The 12,771-nt window shown below is 31.2% G+C and overlaps 1 protein-coding gene and 1 long non-coding RNA gene across 33 annotated transcripts in view; one reads left to right on the forward strand and one right to left on the reverse strand.

Moving 5' to 3' along the window:
- LOC108484732 (caffeoylshikimate esterase-like) overlaps positions 1-12,771 on the forward strand; it is a 99,944-nt gene that overhangs the window by 30,481 nt on the left and 56,692 nt on the right. For 2 of the 32 annotated variants that reach the window (XM_053029623.1, XM_053029647.1), the window contains exon 1: positions 6,274-6,278. The exons of 22 other annotated variants lie outside the window; for them this stretch is intronic. The gene's annotated coding sequence lies outside the window, so the exon portion shown is untranslated. 8 more of the 32 variants (XM_053029638.1, XM_053029666.1, XM_053029630.1 and 5 more) reach the window with 7 other exon arrangements.
- On the reverse strand, positions 5,443-6,251 carry LOC108485798 (uncharacterized). The gene is made up of 2 exons (XR_001871361.2): positions 6,037-6,251; positions 5,443-5,775 (listed from the first exon to the last, which is right to left on the reverse strand). It is a non-coding gene; the product is annotated as an uncharacterized LOC108485798 (long non-coding RNA).

Here is a 12,771-nt window from a genome sequence, read left to right on the forward strand (position 1 = left end):
AGGAAAATACTATGTTATTGGAGGGATAAAAAAATAACTAAGCATTAAAAGTATTTTTGGAAGAGGAAAAGCTCAAAATCTTAACTTCTCCTTTTTAGAGATGCTTTTGAAGCACCTCTGAAAAGTAAAAAATTTTAGCCAAAAACAACTAGTTTCGCAAAGCTTTTCTTCCAAAAATATTTTGGAACTAGAAATATTTTTTTAAATATTACAGAACAGTCCCTTAGTCAACTACCTTCCTATCCCTCACTAGAGTTGATCATGGGCCGGGCGGCTTGAAGACCCGCTCGAAAATGGGAGGGTTTGAGTAAAAATATAGGCCCGAAAAATGGGCTAGAGCAAAAAAAAAAGGCCCGTTTAGAAAGCGGGTCGGGGCTCGGATAAGAGTTTTTTGGCCCGAGCCCGGCCCGAATTATATATTAATATATTATTTTATTTTATTTTTAATCATTTTAAAATTTTAATATAACAATTTTTATTATATTGTCAATTTGTGTATTGTTTTAAGAATTATTTTAGTATCATTTTTATTTGTTTTTATATTTGTTTTTATGTTTTTAAATATATTTGATTTATTATATTTTTAATTTTTTTATTTAATGAAATAAGCAAAAAAAATTAATATGGGCCGGGCCAGACCGGGCTCGAACTTAGCAATTTTATTTCGGGCTGGGCTTGAACAAATTTTTAGGCCCATATTTCGAGCCGGGCCGAGCCCGAACCTAATAGACGAGCTTAAAATTTTACTGGACCCGACCCAAACCCAACCCGACCCGGCCCATGATCACCTCTATCCCTCACCAACCCATAAATTTATCCTTAAAGGACATAGATTCCTCCATTAATGCAGCAATGGGTTCACCTCCAATGGCAAGAGGATTCCTCATAGAGTTTTCAGGCTACATTCATTTAAATTTTTTCTTTTCTTAACACTCAGAAGAAATTCCTCGTAGAGTTTGGTATTAAGATAATCTTAAAAATGCTTTAACATGTCAGAAACCAACACTTGGTTCACTCATTTTTTTTATACGCATGTGGTCTACAGGCTGTTTAATAGACTTATCGTAGAAGCGGGTATGTACCATCGGATATTGAATAAAATTTTTAATAACTTGGACCGGTTCATTTAAATTATTGGTTTTAAAATCTTTCAATTATATTTAAATAATACATATTAGAATTTTTAAAATGGAAATTTTATATATTTAGTTCTTTTAAATTTAAATTAAATGATATTTACTTAATGATCATTTCTAAATTTAATACATAAACAAAATTAAAATTATAAATTATAAAAATATAATGATAATAATTTTAAATATTAAGATATATTATAATTTATGAAAATATTATTTATTTTTATGATAATTTTATATATTTTATTTTCTTATATAAAAATTTACTTCCATAAGTTAGTTGTTAGTTAAGTAAGTTGTTCACGCCAGCTTTGAATTTTAGAACTTGTAATATAATATATATATGATTGTAGTTATTATGCATATAAATTTTTGAATCAATTTGATATCCCTATCATATTAATTTAAAATATAATAAATATTAATTTATATTGAACGATGAAATCTTTTTACTTAAGACAAATAGTTAGAAATTTTTAATTTACAACATAATAAACATTTATGGTTTATATGAATAATATATGAAATACAATGGTTGGATCATTGAAATGATATCATAGAAAAGTTATGAAAATATGTAAAATTATTTTAATTTTTACACTAATATAAGTGGATTCCTCTCAAATATATCTATACTATTATTTAAACCATTGACTAAGTTTATGTTACGAGTCAAACTGCATCAACTTAGTTAAAAAATTACGAAAATATCTTTTATATTTAAAATAAGTTATATTATTTTAAGGTATTTTAATTTTTTGATTTAAAAAAACTAATAAATAATTTGTATATGTCGGGATTACATTTGAGTCGATAAAACTTTAGTTTTATTGCTCAACCAAATCTTTGTTAAACTAAACTTTATTTGATAAAATATTTTAATATAACAAAGATAACGTTTTTGAATAAAAATTATTTTTAAACAAATACCTAATGAGGTCCAAAGTAAAATCTATTTCAAAATATTTTTAAACTCTAATCTATCTTCGAACATTTTGAAAATTATTTTGAATGCTTAGAAAATATTTTGGACAAGTGAAAAACTGCTCCCTAACACTTATAAAATTGTTTTAAGCTTCGAAGTTCAGGAATATTAAGCAAAAACGAAACATATCGATACCTAGATATTTTTATCGATTCCATACCTAGTAGTGATACGAAATTGCCATTTTGACTTGAAGGAATTTTTTAGCAAAAGAAAATAGTATTGATACTTATCATTAAGTATTGATATCTTCATATTTTTATCGATACATTTTTTGGTATCGATATGAAATTGGCATTCTAACTTCGAGTGAAAATTAAGTAAAAGTGTTAAGTATAGGTATTTGCAATTAAGTATTGATACCTGTCAAAAATTTATCGATACCCTCTCTTGGTATCGATATCATTTTAGGATTTGATGTTTTAAAAAAAATACAAAAAATTACTCGAGTAGTGATATCCATAAAAAAGTATAGATAAATTTCTTCAGATATCAATGTGAAAAAAGGCCAACGATCACTGAATTAAACATTAAATGTTATACGTATAACACAATACTCATCTATAATACCCTACACCCGACTCAACCATCGTATCCAGGCATAGAGCGTCAGAAATAAAAACCAACTGATATAATGAAAAACATTTGAAAATTTTGAACACTTTAGCTCGGTGGATACTTTGGAAGCTGGGGCGTTAACCCAAAATATCGAATGACGTATGCTACTTTTAAAAAGCACCACAAGTAAATAAACTATGATTAAACACCATTTACACAGGATGTATAAAAAGCAAACGAGTTAAAACCCATGCAAAAGTTTAAATTTCGCCACTGGCAGATTATCATTATTTAAAATAGTTGAGGGCATTGCCTCGCAGGACCGCTCATCAGAATCCAAAAATACAATATCATCATTCAAATAAAAGCTTTCAAGATTAAACCGGCAGACACTAACAATCATCTTATTACTATTTAAATTAAATTAAATTATATTATTTGATATTATTTTAATCTTTTATTTTAAAAAATAAATAAATATTTTGTATCTAAGAAGATTTGAACCCATTATATTTAGGTCAATAAAACTTTAATTTTACTATTCAATCCAAAGTTTTAATTCAAAATATTCCTATACATTTTAATTTTATTATTCACACTTTATTACTCCATCAATTATATATATTGATAATGTTATCAATTGAGTTGGTATCGCAAGTTAACTCGACTTTAACCCAAGATTGATGACAACACTAAGATAAACAATTGTAATACATTTAATATTCTTAATCTAGTGTATTTACGTGTTTAAATTTTATTTTACTCACAATTTAATATCGTACATATTACATGTGTTATTATTTATTAGTTTCAAACCAAACTTTCATTATCTCTTGTATATCATTTTAAACATACTCATATATTTTAAATCGTAATTTCCATACATATACAATTTTAATATTTATCAAATAATCAATAAAATTACTAGTATGGAGGAAACAAAATATTGTTTTTTTTCCCTCTATTGGAGATATTAAGAGTCGACATTTTGTCTTCATTTTTATGGAATTTGTTAATAATTTTTGAGAATATTTCTTAATTAAGCATTGAGTATTTTTTTTGACATACTAAATTCACAGTAACTATAAATTATTTTTAATATAAAAATCTTATAACAATAAATAACTAATTAATTTTAAAATAAATAAATAAATAAATAGAGACTTATTAGCAACTTGATAAAAGTCAATTATTGCGGAAGCATTTTTCCCTTTAGCTTTTCTTCATCGTCTCGCACTACAAAAGGAAAGGAAACCTTTCATGCATCCAATTTAATCATTTTCCATTATTTTAAAATTAATTATAAATATTTAACAAATTAGTTATATAAAATGAAATAAAAAGCCGCTTAAATATATATTTTTATAAATATTTTTATTTAAAAATAATTATTTTAAGAAATTATAATTAATGCTAAGTAGATAATATAAGATTATACATTAACAATTCATTAAAAATAAATCTTTTTTGATAATGCCCTTCTAGTGGAATCATTGTTGGTTGGTGGATCTGTCAATAGAAGAACGATAAAGTTACATTTGATTCATGGTATCTTTAATCGTAAATAGAAGGTGCGCATTCGCCATGTTCCTAAATTCCAAAACGCCGTTGTTGACCATATGGCAATACTTGTGGTATCTGGCCCTCCAAATTTAGTAGTCTTTTATGAACCTCTAATTTCGGTCTAAGGACTTCTATTAGCCGATAAAAGGAGCTTTCATAATTCTTAAGAGGTGTGTTTTTCTTTTGTTATCGATTTGTACTGTTTTTTTCTACCAAAAAAAAATCTGTCCTTTTGCTTTTCTTTTAAGGTATAGTATAGTATAGTATATATATATACTTGTAAATTTGAACTTAGAATTAGAAATATGAGTAATAATTCTTATGAAAAATAAGGCCTCTTTAAAATAAACGAAAAATTTCCCTCCTCTTGTTAAAAATAATTCATGGAAGTGGATAAATGTTATCAATTAAATTAGTTTATTGCTAATTGATATATAAAACATGTGTAAAAATAATACTCTTACTAAACATAGCATTAAAAGAAAAGGTTGAAAAGCAAACTAAGTGGAAAATGAAAATTGTTGAAATTCGATGGAAAAATAAAATTTCAGGTGGTTAAAAATTTAATAGATGAGTGATCAAAATGTCAATTTTTGAATTCGATAGTGATAAAATTAAAAAAAATTGTAATTGGAAGACCAAAATAGAAATACCTTAATAGTTGGGTGACCATAAACAGAATTAACTTTTTTTTTGTTTGGGCTAAGATTAATTGCTTGTGGGCTATAACTATGCCCAACAGTCCTTTGGGTTATGACATGAATAGGTAGACATGTTTTCCGGCTCATATGTCTGACTTTATTTGGGTATAAAACTGTATAATATTTTTAGCATTCAATTATAATATTATATATTGTATAAATTTAGTTTTAAAATATTAAATTTTATTTTCATAAGTCACAATGTCAAATTTAGTCCTTTAATACTTGTATTTTAGTCAACTCAGTCCTAATTATTATTATTTAGTTAAATTTGACCCCAGTCTTTTAAAAATAATCAAATTTGAATGTCAATCTTTTGAAAAAATTGAAATGATTTTTTTACAAAATATTGTCTAAAATATTAAAATTTTAAATGGGATTGATTGTGTGACAATCTACTTGTACTTCATGGTGTTCTTTTATATTTTTAATTATTTATTGACGTAACATATAAGATAAATAGTAACATATTAGCATAAAATATATATAAACTGTCATATGTAAGATTTAACATTTTAGGCAGCATTTTTATTAGAAATAATAATTTAATTTAAAAAAAAAAATTGATTGTAAAACCTATATTTTGCCCGGCCTTGCATTAAACCCAAATTAAACAGGCCCAAAAAGTTTTACAATGGCCTAATACTAAATGAAATGAACCGAAGCCAGTAGGCCCAGGTTTTTGGAGTTTTAAGAACCCATTCCCTTTCCCCCTTGCGCTGCTGCTGCCTTCGAGCCAGCCTCTACGCGCGCCATTACTTCAGCCCACGCTTCCACCTTCCATATTTCACGTTGACACGCCCATGAACGCACTCTTTACGTCTCCACGTACCTGCAAAATGGAGAATAGCAAGGAACCGTTTATATAGGCTATAAAGCCTTCGATTTTTTTAATTGTAAGGGGGTGGTTTTTCTTTTCTTTTTCATTTTTCTCAAAGAGATAGAACACAAGTTGTATACAAAATACATTCAAAAAAATCAATAAAAAGTAACCAAGAGATATTCAAAGGTGGTGATTGCTATTTGATTTCGTTTTTCTTTTTTTCTATTTTCATCAAATATACTAAGATATAAGAGAAAGGAGGAGACTTACCGGAGTTGCATCACGCTCACGACAGCTGATGGCTCGACTCCGTTCGCCATAGTCGGATTTTGAGGCGGTTAAAGCTTGGCCATTCGTCTGGGGGGTGAGTTGTGGGAGTAATAAAGTTTTTTTTAAGAAACAGAAGTTAAAGTGTTTTCTTTAGCAAAAGATTGGCTTTAAAACAAACTTTTTCTTTTAATAATAAAATAAATGCTTGAGTGTGAGAAGTAGTAACATTTGGGGGGTGGGGGAAAGCGTGTTGACCCATTTGCCAGGCTGGGTCCACGCATTTTACCTTGAATGGGTAATTTGCGTGGCCAGTCTTTCCCTTTTGCACCAGTGTTCAATTGGGCCCTTTCCATGATTTCTTTAATTCTTTTAAATTGTCCTAGGTATTTGCGCGAGTGTTCATCTTACTCCGTGCCGAAAGAGTCCGTTTTGGGGTTTGGTTAATTTGCATTTTTAGACCCCAAATGTTGGAGTGCGTTTTAATTTGGCCCAAAATTCTGTTTAAATGGTTTGTTTTGTTCATAAATTGTTCCTTTAATTTTGTTTTTCTTCCAATTAAGTTTTATTCATTTTTTATAAAATAAAAATATATTAGTTTAATATATAGTTTTGTTTAACAAGATTCATATATTTACTTTTGTATATATTATTTTAGCAAGAAGAATATACTTTTTTTATGTGCATATTTATTTGTTTTTTTTCCCAAAATACTCTCATATATTATTTTGTATTTATATACTTTGCTTATATTATGTTTTCTTTATTTCATGTATCGTAACTTATACTAAGTTTTTTAAGTGTACAGTATTGACTTCCTTTTATTTCATGTAAATATTCTCTCTTAAATTTATTATATATATATATATATATTTTAAATTTATTTATGTATAATTTGGTTCTCTCTTAGGGATCTTATTTTTTTATATATATTTTGAATACTTTAGTATCTTTGTATATGCATTTTTTTCCATCTTCATATATGTCTCATTAGTCAAATTAATTTGCTTTACTTGTTATTATGTTATGTATTATTTATTTCGCATTTCTTCTTGCATATTATAATATATATATTAATAATTGTTTATATATTATCAATTTTAATACATATAAGCTATTTTAAATTCTAACACATGTTATCTCTTTGTATATTGTTCGTATGGTTTGTTGGTTCCTAGTTTTCATGTTGTGTTGTATATCATGTGTTTTTTTTGTGTTTTAATTCGTATTCACATATTAATGTTTCATGTTTATAATTATGTTTTCTTTATTTCTTGTTATTGCATCATGGTTTAAAATTCCAACTTATCTCCCAATATATTGTTTTTACCTTCAAGTAAACCAAGCGAATATATTTTGAGTCGGTTTCACAATTACTTTATTCGAAAACTTTTCAAAATAAGGTAATGTTTCGTGTTTGGAAATTCGAGAAAATGTGCCCTAACGTGTTGGGTTTCGTTTCTCCGTTTTTCCAAATAGTGGAGTACCCTTTTAAGAGTTCGTTGCGTGTTTTGGAACTTTTGAGGTCATCTTAGTTTTTAGATACTTAAAGTATCGTGTCCTAACGTATTGGATGTGGTATTTTATTTCTTTGGAGCGAGAGAACCTTAATATCCATTTCGAATTGTTCATACATTTTTAAAGGAATTGTATTTTGAATCTTTTCCAAATTTTCAATGATAGGACATTAAATAATCAATTGGTACCAATTTTGGGCGTTACGAGGGTGCAAACCCTTCCTTGTGCGTAACCGACTTCCGAACCCATTTTCTTAATTTTCGTAGACCTAAATTATTGTTTTAATAAATTAAATGTTTTATTAAAATGATCAACCTCAAGGTGGTCCTATTACACCTCAAAAAAGGATCGGTGGCGACTTCTAACTTTTCGTTTTCAAAAGAAAAGTCGATTCTCGTTTTTTTCAAACTCTTTAAAAATGGTTTCGACAGCTTGGCGACTCCACTGGGGACCAATAAGAGAGTCAAGCCATAAAATTGATTATTTTCTGTCCTTTTGTCAAAAATTTAAAATTTAGATTTTAATATACGATCCTTTTATTGCATTTCATAGGTTTTATGGTTTTTGGTCATTTTATTCGTGTTTTACATTTTGAGTTTTATTTTATTTTATTTATGTATCCTTTCGCATCATCATGCATGATCGTTGTGGTCGCACCTTTTTAAGTGGGAGTGAGAAACTATGCCTCCGTGAGGTTTTCACCTCCGTATGGGCTAGTGGACTGCTTCCGGGATACATTTGTACCTATGTCTTCGTGAGGTTTTCACTTCCGCATGGCCATAGGGAAATGTATTCCCCTGAATCGAACTCAATCCACATGAGCCTATAATGGGTGAGGGTTGAGGAATCTGCTGGTTCAGGTATCCTGTCTTTAGAACTCAACCTCATATAGCGAGCCTTAAAAGCCCACCCTAGGAAGCGCCACTCCAAGCCGTAGTGGTTACCCAAGTAGGTTCTCTATTTGCTACTTATTTCCTCTGTACTAACGTATTTTGTCTATTTTGTTTATGACTGCATTGCATTACATCATCATAGAAAGGAGGTGTTGATTCATATTTGATTGCTAAATAGAACAGTTTGTCGTAAAAAAACAAATTTCTTGATAAAGTGAATTATAATACGGCTGTCTGAATATGGTCCAAGTAAACACAACGGAAGAAGGGTGATAGTTCGCGGAGAAAAACAAGACTTTACATGAAGATTCAAGTCAATAAAGATTATCCGAAAGACGTCACGTCTCGACTTTTTTCAAGGATTTAATGAACATTGCGGGGATAAGTGAGTACTAAGTCGCGGCCCGAATCAAGCAAAATGAGCTAGTAGTGGGCAACTATTGGAAGCTTGCGAAATTTGGCTTTTACAAAGAAAAGAAATCGGTGTCTTCGCCTGGAACATGAGGGCAAGGCCGCATATGTAATCCGTTTTATGTAAAGAAATTTGTTTTCTAGAAAAGTTGTTCTAATGGAATTGAATTCATAATCAACGCCTCATCTTCTTTTGCATTCATTTTATACATTTGCATTACATTGCATTATCGTATCATTTGCATTAGATTTTCAAAAAAGGACCCGAATTAATTGAAATCATTTTAGTTAATCTGGAAACCGATAAAACTTATCAACTAAGCATCGCTACGGTACCCGTGCTAAGGCAAAAGATATGGACCAAAGATTGGAAAGACTTAAACAACTTCAAAGAGATATGCATGACCAGTTACAAATGTGAATGCAAGAACAACTGATGAGGATACATCAAGAGATGAGAGACCAAGTGCTAGAGTCTCAAAAGAATATGATGAACCAGTTGTCCCAATTGCTGACTAAGGGGCTAGAAAAGAGGGAAAGCCCCATGGTCAATGCTGGGGTGGACAATGAGGAGTTTCTCTATCTTCCAAGTTTCACTCCGATAAATGCACAAGCATGTCCACAAAGTGTATCAATTATCAGAGCTCAGCAAAATCAGGCCAGTATCTCAGTACTAGTGAATTATCTGGTAAGCTCAGACTCTAATCCGTGGGGCAATCCAACCACCCCTGTAGTTTCTGATTTGAACAAAATGGAAAAAGCAAAGACGGAACTACCAAAACAACTCGAGGATCGGTATAGGTGGTTGGAGGAAAAATTCAAGACGATGGAAAATGCTGATGATTATCGCAGAATTGACGCTAGGGACCTGAGCTTGGTTCCAGACTTAATACTTCCTTACAAGTTCAAGATGCCTGAATTTGAAAAATATAACAGGACTAGCTGTCCCGAAGCTCACATTACCATGTTTTGCAGACGAATGACTGGGTATGTCAATAATGACCAATTATTGATTCACTGTTTCTAAGAAACTCTAGTTAGGGCAGCATCTAAATGGTACCACCAATTGAGTTGTACCTAGATCAATTAATGGAAAGATCTAGCGCAAGCTTTCATGAAACAGTATAGTCATGTGACGGATATGACTCCTGATAGGATTACTTTATAGAGCATGGAAAAGAAATTGAATGAGAGTTTCCGGCAATACGCCCAAAGGTGGAGGGAAGTTACCATACAAGTTCAGCCATCTCTCTTAGAAAAAGAGACTACCATGCTTTTCATTTATACTCTGAAAGCCCCGTTCATTGATTATATGTTGGGAAGCACTACTCTGAGCTTTTCAGATATAATAATGTCCGGTGAGATGATTGAAAATGCGGTAAGAAGTGGGAGGATAGATGTGGCAGAAAGCATTAAAACTCTGATAAATAAAGAGAATGAAGCATGCCATCCAAATTGGTCAACATAGACCAATCAAGGGCTTTAATCACTAGTTATCAAGGCTCTTCAAGGTAGGAATTCAATTTAAGGCCAAAGTTTACGCCTATCCCGATGTCATATAAGGAATTGTATTAGAATCATATCGGGGAATCTGAATGATATATCCGAAGAGGGAGATGAGGAATAAAAGTCTCTAAACTTTTGTATACTTGGGAGTATTTTGAACAATGGGACTATGGAAGAGATCCCCTCATTTTTAGAGCTAATCTAGAGTAATATTCAAAACAAACTTGTTATTTTAAAGCCTAGAAGCAACAAGAATCTTTTGTGAAATAGGCTCATGTTCAAACATCTTTATTTTCAATAAAAAATACAATTTTGTATCTCATTCTGAGCAAATATTCTTTTATTCTTTCATTTCATTCATAATCATGCCATACAAATAATCATCCTTAGAATCATTTATTCTTTGGAAGTATGCCTTTGTACCTAAAATAGGTCCCCATATATCAACGATAGGAGCAACGCTGTAACTGACTCCCTTTTGGGGTGAGATATATGTTTAAGCAGATCTCAGGACTTTGAAGATGACAGAGATTGTAGTTTACTTCTTGATTTGTTAAGGATGTACCAAAAACAGCCTTTAGAACCAGGTACGGGCATTATGAGTTTCTAGTTATGCCGTTTGGGCTAACTAATGCACCTGCAATATTCATGGATTTGATGAACCGGATATTCAGACCGTACTTAGAAAGATTTGTAGTAGTATACATTGATGATATTTTGGTTTATTCTTGGGATGAAGAAGAACATGCAGAACATTTGAGAATTGTGTTGCAAATTCTGCGAGAGAAGCAGTTATATGCTAAATTCAGTAAATGTGAATTTTGGCTTCGAGAAGTGGGTTTTCTAGGACATATTGTATCTGCCGAAGGCATCAGGGTAGATCCAAGTAAAATCTCACTATTGTTAATTGGAGTCCACCAAGAATGTATCGAAGTTAGAAGTTTCTTGGGTTTAGTGGATATTATCGGAGATTTGTACAGGATTCTCTATGATGGCTTCTCCAATGACTCGATTATTGCGTAAAGATGTAAAGTTCGAGTGGGTGATGAATGTCAACAAAGTTTCAACCGATTGAAAGACCTATTAACGAAAGCACCTGTATTAGTGCAGCCTGAACCGGGTAAGGAATTTGTTATTTACAGTAATGCCTCATTAAATGGTTTAGGTTGTGTTTTGATGCAAGAAAGTAAAGTAATAGCCTATGCTTCAAGACAACTTAAACCACATGAAAGAAATTACCTAGTACATGATCTTGAATTAGCTGCTATTGTATTTGCGCTGAAGATATGGCGGCATTACTTGTACGGTGAGAAATGTCATATTTATACTGATATAAAAGCTTGAAATATTTGATGACACAGAAAGATTTGAATTTGAGACAGCGCAAGTGGCTTGAACTGATAAAGGACTATGATTTGATTATTGATTACCATCCGGGTAAGGCTAATGTTGTAGCTGATGCTTTGAGCCGAAAATCTCTGTTTGCTTTACGAGCTATGAATACCCGGTTATCATTGACTGATGATGGTTCAATTCTAGCAGAATTAAGAGCTAAACCGATATTTTTACAACAAATATGTGAAGCTCAGAAGAATGATGAGAAGTTACAAGTTAAACGGGCACAGTGTGAGTCAGGTAATGATTCGAATTTGATTGGTTCGATGGTTGTTTATTATTCGGAGGTAGGTATGTGTACCTCGAAATTGAGCTCATGAGAAGATTCTACGCGAGGCTCACAAAGATTACTATGTACGTACATCCGGGAGTAATAAAATGTATAATGATCTCGAAAAAGATGTCTTGGTGGTCGGAATGAAACGTGATATCTCCGAGTTTGTATCAATGTGTTTAATATGTCAGCAAGTTAAAGCTGAACATCAGGTACCTTCGGGGTTACTTCAGCCAATTACTATACCGGAATGGAAATGAGAAAGAATCACTATAGATTTTGTATCGGGGCTACCTTTGTCTCCGAGGAAAAAAGATGCTATTTGGGTGATTGTTGACCGATTAACAAAGTCAGTTCACTTTATTCCGGTACGTATAGATTATTCTTTAGATAAACTAGCTGAACTGTACATATCTGAGATTGTCAGGCTACATGGAGTGCCTGTCTCCATTATATCAGATAGAGATCCTCGATTTACGTCTCGTTTCTGGGACAAATTGCAAGAAGCCTTGGGTACTTAGTTGTATTTCAGCACTGCATTTCATCCTCAGACAGATGGTCAATCTGAGCGTGTAATTCAAGTATTGAAAGATATGCTCCGATGTTGTATACTAGAGTTTGAAGGTAATTGGGAGAGGTATCTACCTTTGATTGAATTTGCTTACAATAACGATTATCGATCCAAAGATTAAAATGGATCCCTATGAAGCTTTGTATGGTAGAAAATGTAGAACACTGTTA

This window comes from Gossypium arboreum, chromosome 6 (genome assembly GCF_025698485.1).
Source record: "Gossypium arboreum isolate Shixiya-1 chromosome 6, ASM2569848v2, whole genome shotgun sequence".
Classification (NCBI taxonomy): domain Eukaryota; kingdom Viridiplantae; phylum Streptophyta; class Magnoliopsida; order Malvales; family Malvaceae; genus Gossypium; species Gossypium arboreum.